The sequence below is a fragment of the Anopheles funestus genome, chromosome 2RL (assembly GCF_943734845.2).
Source record: "Anopheles funestus chromosome 2RL, idAnoFuneDA-416_04, whole genome shotgun sequence".
NCBI classification, from domain to species: domain Eukaryota; kingdom Metazoa; phylum Arthropoda; class Insecta; order Diptera; family Culicidae; genus Anopheles; species Anopheles funestus.
The window spans coordinates 2,171,251-2,191,655 of NC_064598.1; the positions used below are offsets into that span (position 1 = coordinate 2,171,251).

At 44.4% G+C, this 20,405-nt stretch overlaps 1 protein-coding gene across 5 annotated transcripts in view; it reads right to left on the bottom strand.

The window, feature by feature from the left end:
- LOC125760700 (homeobox protein cut) overlaps positions 1–20,405 on the bottom strand; it is a 168,920-nt gene that overhangs the window by 71,253 nt on the left and 77,262 nt on the right. The window lies entirely within an intron of this gene.

Sequence of the window (20,405 nt, forward strand, 5' to 3'; positions counted from 1 at the left end):
TGCTCTCTCTCTCTCCATTACCTCCTCACCGGAACGCGGTCTATTGTTTCATGGCACATGGCTTCATGTGGCGTTGCCGGGGAACTCGTGTATAAGTGCACCTATTTGAAGAACGAAATCCTTCATTATCAATCGCAACATTCGCACCGTTGCCGCTTCGGAATCCTTTTTCTTTTGGCGATTGGGATTCGCACACGATCTTGTCTCTAATGAGTACTTGATAGGAAAATAGGCGACTTCAAACTAGGGAGCAGACACGGTGACAAACCAGGCACCAGGAACGTGCCTTTCGGGCCGTATCCTGAAGCACACAGTAACGTTAAAAAAGTGGAGAGAAAAAAAAACCATGCAAATCTCAAAGGAGTGTTTCGTTTGACGTTTTGTTAGCAACTCGAGCGGTCGTTGCTCGTTGCAAAGTTTTTTCCACTTTTCTCGGGGGAAAAATAATGCACCAGCACTACCACACACACATCGACAAATTGGGTTCGCGCGACACCGGACGAACAGGGCCTTTTGAATGGATAAAACAGCGGTTTAGAACACTCCGGTGGGATGCAACAGAGAAAAAAACACACTGGCTTCGTCATTGACTTTCCCTCACTTGCTTGAGGATTCGCCATTGTGTATGTGGGCGTATGGAGCACGGATAGAACATGTGCAGGATTCGTTAGTTCGAATTCTTTGGAATCGCTCAAGGGTAGCTCTTGTTTGTTTGTGAACCGTTGCATACAGTGTGACGCTTCGAATTAACAGTTAATACAAACCGAACACCGCACCATGCCCATTAACGGAATGGAGAGTGATGTTTGCCACTCATCTCCGATTCACACCGGCATTCAATGCTTTATTTCATTCCACGCGTGGCATGATGCAAAAGGCATTAATTAGATGAAGGTGGACATTTTTTTTTAATGCAACGCGCATCATGCATCCTTCGGCCGGATTTGTTTGTTTTCCACCGCTAGTACATTCATTTGTGAAAAGCGCCAGGAGGCAGTATTTCGAATCCTGCCATTTGTGGCGTGCAACAGGAATTCTTCACACTCACTTCAACCCACGTTCTAACCGAACGTCTTTTCACAGAAAAGGAAATATGGTACGTCGAAATGAATATATTTACGATTTATTAAGATACGTAGCATCTACACTCGAAGTGTGAATATCCTCGGAGTCATGTACGATTGCAATTAAATTTTGTTAGAGTATTGCAAAAGGTGCAACATACGGAAAGGGATTGTAACATGTAACTCAAATCGCATATCGGCTTATAAAGCACAACAAGAGTTACAGAAACAGCTTAATTGTCATCGCGCTGTAAAAATAATGAATAGAACAGACTGACACACTCAGGGCAGCAAAGAAATTCTTCATAATGCAACTATTTGTGACGTTGATAAAGAATTCGTATGCTTATCATTTTCCAATAAATATCTGTTTGACTATCATCTTTCAAATCACATGGAGTTGATTTTGTAAAGAATTAAATTAAAATGGGAATCCGGATGGAAAATTCGCCATTGAACCTCCAGAAATAACATTCGTATGTATATCGATTTCGAGTTCCTTCTTCCTTTCTTCCTCCGTCACCTCAATCTATCCAATCTCTCTGAACAATTCTGAACAACTCGATTCGGCCGTTTTTGGGGATGATCTTAGCGTTCCTGGCGTCCTTTCACTCTCTTCAGAAGTTTGATTGCTGATGCCAATTAGCCTTCGGGCGAGGATTCGCTTTTTTGATGAATGAATCCTTTTCGTGCCGTTTTTCCTTTCCCACCCCGGTTACCTCACGCGTTTGGGGAAGTTGGAAATGGAGTGCTGATGAAAAACAAAAGATATCACGAAACGGACACGGAGACGGAATGGGTTGGAAATCCTTGCCGGGCTGATGGCTGATGGCCATACGTGACGATTTTCAATGTACGGTCGCCTTTTTTCTTCCCTCCCAATACACACACATGCATGCTCTTTCTCTCTCTCACTCGTAGAGGTTCATTTTTCACCGAAAAGCAAAAAGGAAAATTTACATAATATATGTTACGATTTCATATTTTATCCCCCCTGTCGCATTCCTCCAACGAATCCTTCCAACATTCCTCTTAGCTTTCGTTGGAGATACTGTACGAAAAGTGTCTTTCCGAACCCTTTTCCAACACACACACCATCACATGCGAATCCTTTTGTGGGGATTTTTCCGCAGGATCCGCAGCGGGAGGAATATTTCCTGTCTTCGGCCCAGCCGCGCGCACTTGCGTGAATTTAGTGCTTAGAAGAGGAAAATGATTTTTCATTTGTTTCTCGCTTCGATACCGTAACCCGTTAACCGACGGAAGGTACAACCCGGACGGACGGGAGATGGATTATTTTATTCCCTCCCAATGAGCCACCGATCCTGCCGACAGCCGGCCAACAATTTGTAGGGGGGGAAAAAAGAATGAACACCGGCGAGTGAAAGGAACATACGGATATAGGCAAATTTTACTTCTTCTCCAAACCCCATCCGGGAAAGTGGTCAAACGAAAAACGGTCAAATATAATAATAAATGTATGAATTGAGCAAGAGCAGGCAAAAAAAGCTTTGCGATCGTCGAAACGGCGCAAGGAGTAAGGCGAACGGGAGGGTGTGTGTACATATTTCATAAATTTTTGGTACGCATTACCGTATGATGACCATTCGAAAAATGCTAAATTACCGGTGCCGGGGATAGGGATTTTTCCGAAAAAACCGAACCTTCCGTATCGGTCCCACTCGCCGGGGCCCGCTTCCCGAAAAGTGGTTACCAATGGTTGCCGACTAATAGGGAACGCGTGGTGTTGTGGAAAATATTTGTAGCATTATAAACAAAAAAACAAAAATACTCCAAGCCCACAGCAACTCAACAAAATATAACTCTCGATTTGAAAGAACAACAGCATCGAAACCTTATCTAAAAGGCAAAAGGTACGCCGGCCGGCGAGACGAGAGATACAGGGGCAGTTCCAGCGGTGGGGCCAGCAAACGCTGATGGGGATATTTATAACGATAAAATATTTATTGAAGTATTGTTGTGATACTGCCAAACTGGCTTCACCTGTACGTGTGTGTGTGTGGGCAAAAGTTGCTCTTCCGGTAAACCCGGTTCACCCAGCGCCCTTTTGCTACCGACACCTACGGGTACTTCTTCGGGTGCGAATGAAATTTTAATACACGGACTTCAATTAATGAAGAAGAACAACAAAATAGACGCATTTGCGTTTCTCTGCCCTGTCGCCCGAAGTACAAAACCTACAACTTTCCAAAACTGGAACCAAATGCTAGAAAATAAAAACCGATTCCACAATCCTTGATGTTAGTTGGGGAGGAGCAATAGATGGGGAGGTGAATTGTATATTTTATTTACTTTCATTAAAAACCCATAACTCCAAACACATACTAGGTGAAGTTCGGTAGAACAAAAGAAAGCGATCGGGTTGCTGTTTTGTGTATGTGTATTTTTTTTTTGTTCTCTACCAAAAAATTGTACCCCCGCCCGCAAAGGGTCATGTCCGGAGAAGGATTTCTGGTGCTGGTCTTTTTAGTGGTCAGCAGCGTTCAGTGCCTTTTTTTGTTTCACTACCGGCCCTAACCCGGTCCGTTGGAGGGTTGCAGATCGGTTCCGCTTTTTTTTGGGACCAGTCACTCCCCCGGTAGGTACCGGTACGCGGGAGTTTCGGGGCCAGATAAACCAAACAAAAAACGGACTAATTCCCGGACGCTTGGGCCGAGTTTTTCGATCGTTAATTGTAATTTGTTTTAAATAATTTTAATAATTTACGCAACCGGAAAGGCCCAATACGTCCCCAGCACGTCGGGAAGGATTATTTCTCGTGGGGTAACGTCGAGAATTGTCTACATGTTTGTGGCTGCCCCTTTTGCAATGATCTTCCGTTTTTATTCCGTTTACCCTATAATACCGTCGCAATGATGTATTGGTCTTTCCCCCCGCTAGGTGGGAAACAATAGGTGGGCAACGGTACGGGGATAAATTATAAGACCCTTGGTGGTGAGGAAACATTACACAAAAGGATACAATAAATGCGAGAGAGAAAAAAGGGCACTTTTCGCAAATACTCGCGGTACAGATGGTTGGGAGTGGAGGATAGAGCGGAAGCACAATATCTTACATTTGTGGAAGGTGAACAAGACTGTTTGGAGGTCTAACTGTGGGTAATACAGCCCGCCAGTGTGCAGCATTGTTACAGAATGGCTTCATTATTTTATTACTGCGTCAGTTTGAAATTTATTTTTCCATTCCACTTAAATGGAGACCGGGAAAACCGGGAAAAACTCCTCCGAGGAAAAATAAAACATCGGCCGGAGTCTGTGTGGCTAGTGGAATGAGTAGATATTTATGCGATTTCTACTGAACGTACACGAGATTACGGTTACTCGAATTACATCGATCGTGAGGCTTTGCGTATACAGGGCGTATCATGTCCATCACACAGTGGAACTCACACTCACGAATAACAAGCAGCTTTGTGCTAACCACTTCGATCTAAGCTGTATGGAAGCTCCTAAAAACACACACACGACTCATCTGCTATCATCCTTCAAAGGATGCATCGGCGTATCCAAGGCATCTGACTCCAACTAAATCCAACCAGAAACCAAAGCCATCGTTAGAAGAGGCGAAAAATCCGAAGATTATTAACCTTCTCAGCTTGTTTACATCGAAATAAAAGCATCCCCGTGACAGGCAATGGCAGCAGCAGGAGCAAAACAAAAAGTGTCATGGCAATTGTATGGGGGCCCACCCAAGGGCTTCGGTTGCTCGAATCAAACAGATGTAATGGTGGGTTGGGGAAGAGAGTCATCTGATGGACAATAAGGCAGCTCTTTTCCTGATGCAGCATAAGAGTAGACAGGATCGAAAAATAGCGCCAATGTCCAAAAACTATCCAGACAAACGGAAACACTAACTAACTAGTTCGATGCAGAGGAACTGGAGGGAAATGGGCACGTTCTTTCCCAAATCCATGACTGAGCAAGGATGAAAAGAAGAAAGACATATGATGGAACCGTATCTCCTTCATCTATTTCTCCTTGGATATCTCCAGGAGTCTTCACTAATGCACCACAAGTCCACACCAAATGTCCCGGACTGACCGTACCATCCTGACTGCAGGGCGTCCTTCAGACAATCAACAGAAAGAAAGTCGATAGAATCAGGAACACACAGAAACTGGGAAAAGGATGGCCTTTTCCCGACGTGCAGGTTGCTCATTTTCTCCCCAAAAACCGGCCACCAGCTTCCAATCGTTGCTTTTTTGTTGGACGACCGATGCTCAACTTCGAATCCTTTTGATTGCAAATATTTACAACAATAATATTATAGCTGGACTTTATGCGAGGTGTGATTGTTTCTGCAGGGGCGGGAGTATTGTAAAGTGAAACCCCATTCGGTTTCATGTCGAACAAAGAAGAAATCGACTGACCGAGCACATGACGAAGGGATAGTCAACTGGTTATGATGTCTCTGCGTATGCAAACAAACCGTTCCATCCTTCCATCCTTCCAGAATGTCCAGAGCGCTACTGTTCGGTAGGACGGGTGAATGAATCCTTTCGTTACTGGCAGTCAACGATTGGAAACAAATGAAACGAACACTCGTAACTGATCGGTCCGTGACTTCCCCCACACGTGGGGGGAGGCATTGGAGTTTTTGGGGGACAGAAAGAAAAGTTCCCACAAACTCTGTTCGCTAGGGTTCTCAAACCCGGTAGCATTAGTTCCCTTCAATCGGTTCCGTTTCTCGGAGATTCTGCAAATGATGCCTTGCGGTGGTTGGTGTTTTTGGGGTAACAAGATCTGGTCAAGATTGGGCATGCGGGACATTTTATGTCGTTTCGATTTCGACGTCCATCCACCGACGACTGGACCGTCCCCATAACCGTGCGGTATTCGGTTGACCGACTCGACTCGCACATGGAAACTCACCGGGTGGTCCAGCCTGTCCGGGAAGGGAAGGTGTCCGGTTAAAAGCTGCCCAAAAGTAAGCTTCTAATAAATATTGTTTCACTTGCTGGTTTCTTCTGTTTGCGATTTGTTCAAATATTGAATCCGGCACCCATCATGTGACCGCTTGAACCGAATGTCTCCATTTGGAGTGCGGTTCTGGAGCGCCAGGGTTTCGGAACGTTGGACTTTCTTCACTTTGGCAGGTGGGTTCACATTTAACGATCCGGTGGTGCAATAACAGCAGCAAGGGGCCGTTGTATTTAAGGGAAGCGCCCAAACTTTCAAGCAGTTATATTCTTTTTTATCGATTATACCCCCAGTGGGAGGAAGGAGGCCCACTTTCCTGGGGACCGAGGCAGTCTTTGTTGGCGTTCACACAACAGTAACACATCTTCTCGGCAAGATCGTTAATCGAGAGTTATTGGTCGCGAATGGTCGCACGCGGTCGCATTTCGTGTCGCGCTTGACAGACCTGCCAACAGCTGGTCGATTAAAACAAATCATTAATTGTGCCATTAACCAAACCTCCATCGGCCGTGGTGGCCCAGTGTGGCCGCAACGAATGACCGCAAGAGAAAGAGCACGCATTTCGATTCTTTCGGGTTTTGTGATTTGACCAACCGTAGCAGTGTAAATTATGCTTTTCTTTTCTTTTTGGTTTTTGGGCACAAAAACCGAATCATAAACCGAATCATCCTGCTCGAATCGATTGTTGAACGTGACACGGTCGGGAGTGACTTTGGAGACCAGCTCGGCCCGAGGATTGGGTTATAAAATCCGGAAAATCTGCGACAACCCGTACTCGGCGGTGGTAGCGTTCAGTAGAGGTGGAACACGCCGGGGTGTTTCGCATACTTTAGACGAAAAACTATAAAATCCTCTAATTGACTCGCGACGACGGCGACAACGACTTCCCTGAGGTTGACGATAGTTTCGCATGGCTGAGACGTCTCAACAGGGTCGCAAATATTGCCGGTATGGGTTTTGCAAAACCCCATCTTGGTTGCCCGTTGCAAAAGGAGGGGGGGCCTTGAGTTTTTGTCATCCGATCGATCCCGGGCAACATTGCAACCGTTAGACAAGACGCCGCGGGCAATAAAAACAATAATAATATGTAAAACAGCTATAAATTATAGACGAGCGGACAGATTTGGTTGTCGCGCTGCGGTCTCGCTCTCGCATTTGCTTTTGTTTTCCCGCACGCTAAAAATAAGCATCGCCCAGAACGATGGTCGTTTGTGAGTGTGCTGGTAGTGCTGGTTACAATTCTTCCTTCTCGATAATGGGAAGCAGCATCCCTCGGCAAAACAAAACGTTGCATTTGTTAGGTACGGAGAAGCGTTCGAATCAAGCGCGACTACTTTCACCCGGTAGCGTGTCTTATTAGTTGACTATTTGCTCCCACACATCCGCCACCCCCTTTTCGCATCTTCCCCCTGCCAACACGATCCCACCGGGGGAACTTCGGTGGCAGAAGACTAAGAACGAAGGCAAGCAACTGCCTAAATCACACATATCCCCTTTTTGCTGGGCCTACTGTCTGCCTGTCTGCTAGCGTCTCTCACGCGCGCGGAAAGAGAATAGTTTTCAATGCACCACAGAACCGGCCGAGGGTTGGTGTAGGTTTTTCCTTGGATCAGAAATAAATCGCTACAGAGTGGCTGCGACACTCAGATTAGCCGTCGTTTGGTGACTTGGTACTTGGTGGTTCGAGGTGGAAAGGGTTGATGACTATGATGCACGAGGTAATGTAGATTCCACCCATAATCAAGTGCAAAAGCAAAAAAAACTCCTGCACAGTGTGGTGAACTATTTTCACAATTGCATCACTAAACCATTATTCACTAAAACTCGAGATTTGAGAATTGTTGTGTGTAGGTCATATGCGCCTGTGTGTGTGGTATAACTCGATCAAGAATATCGAGCTCGTGTGTGGAAGAATTCCCCAAAGGTGTGATCATCGCAGCGGGTCAGAACCGAACAATTTGTTCTCGCCGGGGGCTGCAGGAACTTCCCAAACTCCCAACAAAACATTATCCCAATGGGAGAAGGTGGGCGAAATGGGAGAAAAATTCCGTCACAACCAATCTAACGCCCGAGTGCCACTTAGGCAGCCCGAATGTTGTGGTTTGAGCCCCCGAGGGGGAGCTTGAGGTGCACGAGAAAGAAAATCTGGTCGAAAGAAATTTGTCGCCCAGGCTAGGTAGTAGATCATTTCTTACGAGTACCGAACCCGGGGTTGGACTGTTCCCTTTCCTGTTTCTGAGCTATTGATACAGTCTCTCCTTATGTGTGTGTTTGGTTGCTTTCTTTTTGGAAATTCCCTTGAGCGTCTAGGAAGACGTGTGATGGCACGTTTGCGGTGTGATTCGTGCATTTTGCCGTGAAGAGGTGATTCATTGCCGATGGATGGTGATTTATTTGGAGTGTCATTTCCACGCACGCGGTTCGAACGCAAGGAAAGTTTCGTCCGTGGTGTTTCCACCACCCCGAACAAAAGCCCGATCGACGCCTGGTGTCGGTGTGCCAGGGACTTAGCGAGACACTCAGTCCATTACCCAGCCCGGAACCTTCCGTTCGAGGGGGTGGGTTTTGCGTTTTCCTTTCGCGCCACCCCGAACCATACTTCATTTTGTGATCTGTTCGATTTGCTGGTCTAAACGTACCCGCAAACGTGGTGAACGAATTCCTCGATTTCCTTTCGGCTCTGTGTATGGTGGGTATTTTCGAGAGATGGGATTAAAGATTGATTTATGTGTGCGGCGTTCCCGGCTGCTTCGAGGGAACCATTTGCGGGTGGAAGAGCTGCCCCAAAAATGCGAGACCACAATCATCAGGCCCGCCTGAGGTGTCAAATGAAACAGTGACAATTTGGGTGGTGTGTGTGTATATGGTTTACGTTTGTTTTGCATTTGTTTTTGCTCGATACCCCTCAATGGTGGTGGCCAGTGCGTAGGCGACACAGAAACAGAACGGCCTGGAATGGTTCCTGTACAGGAGAAAAAAAAAGTGGGAGAAAACCATTCGACTTATAGCTTAGAAGCCGTAAATAAACCATTCTGCTGCGGATCCATCTGTCCCACGTCGTTGTTGCGGTTTTGTTCGTGGTTGGTGAAGGGATTGTGACAGGCGATTCGACATCTTCGCCTTATATTGTGGGGAGCAATGAGCACATGAGTAACAAATGGAATTATCTATCGAACCGGTTGTTTGAAACAATCACGCACTAAAATAGCTACCAATTAGGAAAATTGTTTGTTAGATGTAAACATCACGAATAGAAAATTTAAATAGAAATTTATAAATATCATTCAATGCGCTGTGAAGTGAAGCAATGTTTCCTTACTAACACAAACGTCCCAAAAATACTATTATCACCAACAAGCGATCTGTTTTCGCTTCGAATTATGTTTCGTTTCAGAGAATGTCTTATTTTACACCCTGATTGAAAAGATAACTGGTGTGTATTTTTTTTTTAGGCATTTCCATGACCGCACGCTGGAAACCATCAATCCATCAATTGCAATGCAAAACAGTAGACGATACTTTCGTTTTTAATGCAGGTTTCCATTTTTTTAGTGCCGAATTTTCACGTGCGTTTTTTTTTCGCGTTTTTGTTTGCCCGCCGAAAGTTTGTGTTCGACCGATTAGCATGAATGTGGCCGCATTTGTTTGTACCGCGGGTTTTTGTTTTTTGTTTTATTTTGTTTTTTTCTCCACCTCCCATTTTTAGCGTTTGTTACGATGCACCTAATTTTGGACGGTCGCAACATCGGTACTGGAAATGGATGGAATGGAAGAAAAGTGCATGCTTTCGATACCTTTTCACTGGGTTTGTCTTAGTGTTTTTGGGGCGCGCGGATTTGGTTGTGGAAAAGGGCGGAAAGGGTGTCTGGAGCCGAATGTTTAATGTACCGAAAAAGGTGCTGTACCGAAACATACGGAGCAGTACTGGGTGGGTACTGAAATCGCATCGAAACAAACGACCGAACATGAGTGCGTTTAGCGTTTTGTATGTCAGTGTAAATGTTTTCCCTTTTTTCCAACAATAACAACAACAGGGTAACCCCACCAAAGTCAGGGGCCAGAGGTGTGAGGTCAGCAAATGGCAGGAATGTTGCTGTTCGTGTTTTGCAATTAATGTGATTTTTGAACTCGTTTCTTTTGTTTGTGCCCTGTTACGCGGCGTGTTGTACTGCTGCAACGAGAACAGATGCTTGTGCAAAAAAAAACCGACACAAAAAAACAGCCCTTAACCACACCATGTGTCGCTGGTGGAAAACTGCTGGGAAAATAAGTCGAATATGTTGTGATCCTCGTTTTGATCTTACATTTCTAGGTATTATTCCCATCAATTAGTTTCATCTTAAGGATCCCGCGACAAGGAATGAGTTCGTCGGGTTGCTGGTGTGACAGTTCTTTGCGCGTATTGATTAATTGCAACCGATACGGACGATTTATGTGCGACCGATGCTGGAGACGCATGGTTGATCGTACAATCCGCAACCGATCGTTGCGTTTGCGCATTGGGAAGTTGCACGATCGTCGCATTTGCAAAACCGCAATCAATTCGGTACGCCCTTTTCCTGCAACGACTGTTACTGTTTCCGGTGCAGGCACCCCTTCCCCCCCTCCCTTACCCCAAAAAAGGGGTAGGAAAATCTGGTACCGGGTGTGGAAATGGTGTACTTAGTAGCGCCTAAAATAAAACCCGTTGCATGTGCTTTATTGCAGTTTTATTTTAAATGCCGTTTCGGAGTTTTATGTTTGCCCGTACCGGAGGGAGCCGTAGACATTTCGAGGTTGCTGTATTTTTTTTTTATTTTTTTTGCAAATGCTTTGCCTTTCGTTGTCTGCCCTTCTTCCAGAGTGGCAAAACAGCAAATGGTTTTAGATTTTCTTTTTTTTGTTCGTTCGCCGCTTTTGTTGTTGCTTTATTTTCTCCAAACGGCCTTCTGGGGCCGCGGGTCGAAGCGTGTTTTATAGCTCTTGCAAGATCTTTATGAGATATGGGGTTTGTTTTAATTAAGAATTTACAAAATTTGCCCTTTTCTACCTTGCTTGTTTTTTTCGGGTGCTTACTCAATTGTGAAACTGTTCCATTTTACAAACCAATGTTCGATCCAAAAAACCGCCGTGTCTCATGGCAGGAAACTGCAGGATACGCTGAACGCTAATCACCACCGCGGTAAAAGGGTAAATCTTGTGCAGAATGCGAAGGAATGGTTCTTTTTGCCGTACTTACTGGGGAACGATTTGTGAAGGCACACGTTGTGGCTTCCATTTTGTCAGCAATACTAGCAGACAAAATGCGCAGATAAACCCACAGCAGAAGGACTCCAAATTGGTGGATCTCACAATCGCCAGTGCCTGCCAGGGGCGGACACAAAGACGAAACTTTTTCCTTCATTTTCGATTTCCGAGTGGAAAATTTCGCAGCCGCAGGAGGGAAGGAGTAGAGGCAGGAATGGCAAAGAAACTGTTAATTACTTTTATGTTGCATTTCTCTAATGGGTTGGTGCATATGATTCGGTGCTAATGAAAGGCGGCATGTAGAATGTAGAGACGGTTGCAGATACTAGCGTCGTGTCTTGTACGTACGTATCGTACCGTGAATGGGAAAATCGTGTTTACCCTAGCCCATGAGTTAAATAATAAAATGCGCTCCTTCATATCAACTTTTGTAGCAACGGGGTTTTTGCTTCTTGGCGTTTGATCTCTACTGATAACATATTGCATGTCTTTCTGTAAGAAGTTCGCCTCTGTAAGAAGGAAGACAAACTTTAGCTTTCATTTTGGTTTTGCTTTTTTGCCTCCATAAGACTTGTATTGATAGCTTTCATATTTTGTGCCAAACATTATGTTTGTGTCTTCGTTCCCTTCTATGAATGGTGAGCAATTTTTTTTGCAGTATCAAATATTTATGCTACTTACAAACATCGTGTATGCAAAGTAACGATTTATCTTTTGATTTTCTGCAAGAAAATTGCATTACTTCCCTTGAGTTTCCATGAGCTGGGAAGCAGTAACGTCCCACTTTTAATAAGCACACAAATTGATAAAAAACCCACTCATGTGTGTATGTGTGTAGTTAATCAAACGTCAGCGTAAAAACGAAGATTTCATATAGATGCAATATATATAAAAGAACTGCTCTGATGTAAAAATTCAAGAGCAAAGAGTGATCTTTTGCCGCACACTCACAAATCTGCATGAACGTTTCGTTAAATGGTTTGGATAAAGGATATAAATATCCACATATGAATATGCGCTTGGACGAGCATTCTCCAAGTATTCACTGCTTTTTACAGTTTTTGCGTTTGATGCACTTTTCCAACGCTTCTGAGAAGAAGAAAAAAAACACACCATTTGACGCATGGGAGTTTCGTGGAAAAAAATGCCACACATGCATGATGCAAAATAAAACATCGAGACTATCCATTCGAGAAATGATGCAAACGTACTCGTTCGCAACACTTTCATTCATTAATGATGTTAAATATCCAGCATCTCGCAGGAGAATAATGTCGGTCCCCGGGAATAGATGGTGGCTGGCAGATTTTAAATGGGAAGAAAAGGATAACGTGCTGGCTCTGCTGGCTGGCAAACGAATTATGCTTTAGTTTTTAATTTTCTATTCACACTTTCGTGTGATGAGATGAAGGAAATGGCACATCACGCGGTATGTTACAGGTCTTTTTTGTGTTTTCCTTTATTTTTTATCTCTATTTACCTAACGCCGCGACCAAAAGTAGCAACTTTTTTTTTCGCACTATCCCCTATTGTCCGTTCCTTCTCGGCAGTGGTTTTTCCAAACAATCACAGTCTTGCATGCGACCACAGAAATGGGTAAAAATGTGCAAACGTACTGGTTCTTTGGTTTCGGCTAGAGGATGTAATTTATGCACTCACAATGCTTGGAATCTAGCCGGACATCCAGCGTCAAACGCATCGCGTCTCGGCAAAAGTGTGTGCAACACCCTTTCCCATCCAGTAATTTCCAACCCGAATGCAAAAATGTAGCATAAATCATAAATTTAGCTTATAAATCATTGCTTCAAGCAGGTCACACACTCGTCGCCGCAAGCAAGCGGAAAAACGGGAAAAGCTGAACTCGCCACGTGTTGTCGTTTGGTGGTTTTGTCGCTTTCGCTTGGGCGGAATATTAGAATCGTTGGAATTTGTGTTCGGGGCGTTTCTTTTTTCTCGATTTGTTTTAACATGCACATGTTGCTGTTGTAGATTTCTCGAAGAAATCTTAAAAATCGATGATAAACGTAGACCAGTTTTGCAGGAAGATTTGGAAGAATTTTGAAATTGGCTGATGTTCATAAAATTTTCCAAATGACAAACGATCATCATTTGGCCCTTAATTAGATCGATCTCTCACCAATTAAATTAGGGTAACGATTGAACTTCTAAGGTTAAACTGTTTTCTTTATTTCCCAAGGAGTTTTAGAATTCTGAGCAGAATGAATCATTTTCTGCTGGCGCCTGTAAAGCGAAAAGGGGAATTTTATTTTAGTGGGTATTTGATCGTTTGAGGTTACATTTTTGCTTGCTTCGCCCACAAACCGATGAGGGGCGACTTTCGATAAAATCGACCACCTCAAGACACTCACTCGAGAAATGCACCATAATAAATCAACTTGCATGCAATTGAACGAACAATGGGGAGGTCTTTTGCTTGCGTGTGTTTATGTGTAACAACAATGACATGTTATATTTGTGTGTATGTGTGTGTGTGCTACGCTGTGAAGAAAGTCCTGGCTGTAGCATTTTAAGTGTAGCGACTCGCTCCACGCGATTGTGGATAATTTATTCCACCTCGTCAATTCACCAGATATGGGTTTCGGTTAGGGCTAGATCGAAGATGGTTGGAAAGGCGGTTTACCTTTGAGGTCGTATTATTTGTTAATCACTCACGTGATTCTATCTGGTGCGCAACGGGTGACGCGAAAGGAAAGTTTTTCCTTTGCCGAACAAATCACAAACGATTTCCCATTCAGCGTCGTTCCGGCATGCGTCGCGGAGTGGAGTGCGGTAAAGGAAAAGGGAAAAGTCCTCGCAAAAGAAATCAAAGAACGCATTCTGACAAAACAAACGCTAAACAAGGGACAATGGGCCTAAAAAAGGCAGCCACACACGCACACTGATATGCGCCAATGACGGTGGCATTTAATCGAAGTCAAACTTCAAAGACGAACCCCCATTGGGAGAGAGAAAGGAAGGTGGGAAGTTTAAACCGTTTGATCCAATTCTTCGGTAATTTGTTGTTGGAGGGATCGGTACCAAGGGTGGCACCATTTGCACCCTTTCACCACATCGCACCCGGCTCCTCCCTGCAGCGGCTAGCAAACCGCGGATAAACACACCGAGCAACATTTGCATATAAATTTCAACTTTCTTCTGATAAGAACTTTTTATTTTTATTACCTTTCATTTCTCCCACCGAGAATGGCAGCTCAATATCGTACGGGAGGGTGAGATTGTCCCCGGTTGACGAAACCGCGGTAAGGAAACGTCGTGCTGATCGTCGAAAGGAGGAACGTTAGGGGGAACAAATGAGCGCGTGAACAAGGAGTTTCGATTCGATTCGGTTTTATAATTTGTTCCGTTGGGTCGAAGTTGACGTTGGGATTTCTTCACTTTTTTTTGTTGTGCCAAAGCCTCAACGACAAACGATATTTTATCAATAAAAACATTTTCACCCGTTTGTGGTACAAAGGGGACAAACATGGGAAAATAGGGCTCCCGGTTCGTACCGAACGCCAAAAAGGACAAAGCGAAACGATTGAGTTTTTAATTCGATCAAATGCTAATGCCTTGTCATTGGAACAGTGGAAACACGCAGAACGACTGCTGTTTGCACCGCGGCAAGGCGGCCGAGTGAAAGGCCGTGGAAACTTTCATCGAGTCATCCATTAGCGAGAACGCAGCTGCGGATTGCGGATTTAGCCAGCCGTTTTCCCGAGTCCGCATGGAAAACTCCGGCATCCCTGTCCCCCTTCTGTAAATGGAAACAAATCGAAAACAATCGCAAAACCTCGAAACGATCGACTGCACCACCGGGGTGGTGCTTGGTGGGGTAATGAATGCGACACACGGTTTTCCACGTCCCCAAAGAGTGAGGGGTAGGAATGTTTTGTGCGGTGGGTGGACGATCGAGGGGTGCAAAAGTGACATTGCTCCGGCGTGTTGATGAAGGAACTGGTGGGCGGATTGTTTGATTATATGGTTAACTTGTACCATTTTTTTTGCTTCTTCTGTTTTGCCGCATACTTCGGAAGGCGTATGATACGTTTTACCACTGCCACACGAACTGGGTGGTGGTGGTCGATTCAAGCGATTCGAACGATTCGGAAGAGAGTGCGCTCGCGATGGCAGCTCGACCGCCTTTATGGAGGCACCAAACCGGGAAAACAGCACCGATGCTATAAATATACCGAAAGTATGTTTTGTTTTGACACTTACGAAATTTCGACTATTTTATCCGAGCCTTTCCCTTCTCCGTTCGTACTCCGTGCCGGTGCGCTTGTGCAACTGCGGAGGACGAACGGTTCTACTTTTTGCATTTCGTTATTCCAAAGTGCACCCAGCGTCTTTCTTGGAGGCGAAAGAAAACCCTCTCCATCCCATCTTGAGGGTGTGGGTTTTCCAGCTCGAAGTGAATTCCGACGCTACCGTACGCCGCCCACCTATTTCGAAAGCATTTCTTGCGTTGCGCTTTGGGTGGTTTAATACAGTCAGTTTTGCAATTGGAGAAATAGAAATTTCTTGCTGTCTAATCCACTTTCAATGTTGTGTGTGCTTGGTAGTGCAATGGACATATTTACGTACAGTAATGTTAAAAATATTCTCTCTAAAAGAACCTTTTAATCATTAAATATGTTAACAAATCCATATCCATATCCGGGATTGTTTCATCAACACGAAATGGAAGTCAATTTGTGTTACGCTCATGTTCTTTAATTTCTTGAACCGAACGTGAAAATGAATTAGCTGCTCTAGCTCGATATTTATAGTTTACATATTGTTTTGTCATTACTGCATAATTCATGCAGCTAAACCACGACAGGAGGCGGCTGCTTCATCTGCAGCCAAAAGAATGGATATCGTGTAGCCGCAACACTGGTCGGGTGGCAGTGGCGGTGAATGTTGTTGAACAAAATGAGCATATTGCCAATTCTCAAACACACCGCAGGTTTCGCTTCCGAAAACCCAGCGTCACTGCAGAAAACACCACCGAAAGACGCTTCGAGCTTCGATGCTTCGAACAAACGAAAGAAAGCAAGCAAACCAAGGAAAAGCGGAAACGATACGACGCGTTGCACGATGATGGTATCGTGTAGCTCATTTCTCACTTTCATTGCGCAGTGAGAAGATGCAGAAGATCGTTCATCGTTTTTTGGGGGGGTTCTTTTCCAGGAGGTTTTGGAGGAGGCAACACAAAACGTACACAAAGAACCGGTTGCTCCTGTTTCTGGCCACCCAGTCGCAGTCGGTGAGTTCGGTACAAGCATTTAAAGCTCGACTCGTAGAGCGCCACATAAGCGTCGGAAATAAGCCCGTCGGAACTAAACTAAGCTGCTAGAAAGGATTGTTTCCAGTGGAAGAAGCAGTCGAATAATCGATGAAAATTAGCAAAAAGAAGCATGGTGTTGCGGAAAAACGTAAAACGTGTCTACGAAATGGATTGAATCTATTGTGTATTGAATTTTTAAATTCTTCCAACAAAAGAAAATGAAAAAAACACAGAAGCATTTTACATTCCTCGAATGCATTCTGCTCATGTAAATTGGTCTCCTTTAACGCTTTCTGGCAAAATATCGCAGAAGAAAAATGAATCAGGATAAGGATCCCGTCTTAGCCCGGCTTCTCCAAAAACTCGTGCTAAATCCATACGCTACCAAAGCGAACATTTACATGCTAATAGGGCAAAAACATTCCTCACACGAACGAGCGCTCGCTTCCATGCGGGAGCTCGTACTTTCCTGTCAGCAGGGTGTGCGGTGTTCGGTTGCACCAAGTGAAAATGTGTTTCCCCTCGCCCTCGTTTGGTGTGGAAATTTAATGAAATAAAATAGAAACACACGATGCAGGGGTTTTTCCCTATTTGTTGCCGTCCGTTTCTCTTCGCTTTCAGCGCACCACCAGCGAAAACCATTATTTTAAAAGCCACATGGAGGCGCCTGGTGCCTGGAAGTTAAGCACGTGGTGGCCTGTGTGCTGCAAAAACGGGATTCAATAAATGTCGTAAATAAACGATTATTACCCTCCAACCGCCGGCATGGAACGATCCAATATCGTGTGTCGAATTCCTGGCAAATCAATCGACCCATGCGGCTCATTATAATACACCCATAAAGCGGTACCGGCAAGTTGTGTTGGGCTTGTTTAGCGAAAAAAGGCGAATGGTTGTTAGAAGGATACCACAACCACAAAATCACCTTGGCTTTTTGGCCGGAACGGAAGGATGCCAACAGTATAGTCGTCCTACCCCCGGGGGTATCAAATTCTTTAAATATTTTCGGGGTTTTTATGATCCTTCCATGCACGGGGCAGGAAAAAAGGAACTCCTCCTGACTTCGACACTTTCCGAACCGGAGGGCCTGTTGTGTTCATCCCTTTACGGATACTTTTCTTCCGTTCGGGATTTCTCTCCCACCAGAAAACCTTTAATGGGTTTCGACTTGTGGAAGCTTGTTTTTTACGATGGTTTATAGATCAATTTCGAATTTTACACCTTTCCTCAATGGTTTTGGATCGTTTTTTTGTTAACCTCCAGTCGTTGGATGGTTTGATTCCTTTCCTCAAATCGACGGAAAGCTAAACCATACCCGGCCGATTCTGGTCCAGTTGGGGAAACTTTTCGCTCTAGACGCCTTCGGATTCGGTGCTCGATGGGAAAACAAACAGCTTATGAAGTTATTACCACGTGTTTCCTTCTCGCTTTCTGAAGCAAGAATTGTTTTTTTTATCTATTATGTTTTCCCATTCTTTACAAAACGAACCAGTAACCCTCCCACAAGCGAAGCCCCAAATCCATCACACCGAACCGTGGCCAAACAAGTTCGTAAACAAGATAATAACTTATTGACAAACCATCGCCGTTTTACGAACGTGCCAGACCGAGGAAAAACCCGTGGGAAACTGATATGCTATGAGCAAAAAAACACACTGAGCGGAGCGGAAATGCGGAAAAGCGCCATAGGAAAGAGGGAACGGAAAAACGGACCGGGAAATTGGATATTGTTTATTTTCCTTCAGCCAATCTACCGACCAAAAAAAAGGGAAAACCAAAGGATTTTCCTTGACATGCCCTATGGCCGATGGAGATGTTTCGGGGCGTGAAAATCGTTCCATCGTCAACAAATCAACTGGAAAACTCGTCACGAGGCGTGAGTAACTTTTTCCAAAGGTGAAAAGTCCTCTCATTTTCTCTGTTCGTTGTTTATTGATACAGAACCTTTCAGATAAGTTGAGTTTTATGTAACCAAAAAATAAGAAAACTCTTGTGATAGAAACGATTGGAAAAAAATCTTTCCGAAAAGGTCCCATCAAATCAGTTGCTATTTTGGGGGACGGAAAATTTTATCCCAGAAGGGAACGCGCGATGCGGATGCAAATGATTTGCCCAAGTGTCGTTTTGCGGTCAGACCTTTTCTTTGCCCGAAAGAATAGCCACGAACAACAGCCAAGAAAGATACTGTTGGAAGAAAATGTTTTCAATATTCTCCCTCGATTGGAGCCTTTGATCCTTCGGGTGGAAAATAAGGCGATAAATCACCCCCTAAAAATCTTCGACACCAAAAGATGCCCAGCATCATGCCCTTGGTGGCAAGCATTCCCCCTTAGCAGCATCAAAAAAGCGTTCTACGAAAACGGAAGCAATCTGAAAAGAAAGGCAAGCAACCGTTCATCGTAAGTAAACAAACAAACTCACCCTCCGGGATGGTCACATTTAGTAAGGCTAGTGGCCGGTCAAAGGCGAACTTTGCCGGTCAAACTTCCATCACCTTTTGAGGATGGCCTTTTCGCTTGCTTCCTTCCTTTCCAATGGTACACACACCGGGCAATACCCGAAAGGAACCACAAAGAACGGACGGAGAGTGTCTTGGGTTTGGTCGATAAGTGGATTTACGAGTGTATCTTACTAATTCCTCAAGTGGCCACACCAAACACTCTCCCACTCTAGGCCATCTTCATTAGGTTGGGTCGGGTGAAAGTGTGAAAAGAAGGATACCCCGACCGTGTACTCGCCGATATTCGCTTCTTGCCTCACGCAGGAAAAGTTGCCTCCTTATGGTCCGTGATTGGAAAACGAGAATCAACAAGCGATTTTTATCGACTCGTTTACCGAACTTCAATTCTTGGGTGGATGGGTGGGTGGGTGCGTGCCTTAGTGTTGTATTTCTTTTCTCCACAATTCGCTTTTGCCCGTAACGAAGGCATCTTCTTATCACACTTGACGTTGGAGCGGGAGAAGTTCAAGCAAACGAAGAAGAAAAAAAACATCGTCGTCCCCTTGGATAATAAAAAACCAAACCCATCGAAGGGGCAGCATGGTACAATGACATGAAAACATTCGATTCACAAGATTCGATTCGCCACAATGAAGAGATTATTTGAAAGCAAACCGGGTGCGGGAAGGATGTTTGGTTTGGCATACTTTGTGCCTCCGGATACACGTTCCACCAACCGGAGTTAGTTGCATGGAGCAACTAAGGAAGTAAGCTGTTATGACACGCACAAACGACATTCATTGAAGGGTGCGTTGCGTTTCTTTTTATGATTCTTTTTACTTCTTCCCTGTTTTTTTTGGAAGGCAAGACAATATATCCCCACTTTGGCCAACCTGAACCAGTCAATCCGGGAATGGTTTTTTTTCCGAGGGATAGAAAACAAGAAGCAGCACGAGATTCTTTTTGTGGAAAAACAAGTGAAACAGCAACCAAAAAAAAAACACACAGAAAAATTCCGCGTCCTGTGTGCATTCTTTGGAAAACTCGTAAACGGATCTTTGGCGAAAGAACGAAACGAAACCAAACCAGCAACAGAAAAAGAAAAAAAAACACGCTCTCTCAATCACCAACACCCGTGGCCACAAAAGCGAAATTCAATGAATTGTGTATAAATTATGTAATAAAAAACCGATTGTATTGTTATTTGAAACATTTTGGATTGGAGTTTTTTGTCCCTTTCTTGTGGCAGTTTTGTTACGTTGCTGTGGGGTTTTTTTTTGTTTGTTTTTTTTTGTGTCCTTTCGTACTGTTGCTTTTCAGTACGCTTATGGAGCAGGATAAAAAAGGATGTTTTGGCAAACTTTTACTCTTTAATAACTATGTTGTAACGTTACCCGCTCCGGTGCTAGTACACTCCGCACCCACGAAAGCCATACCAAAACACTCTATTGATCTTTGTTTCT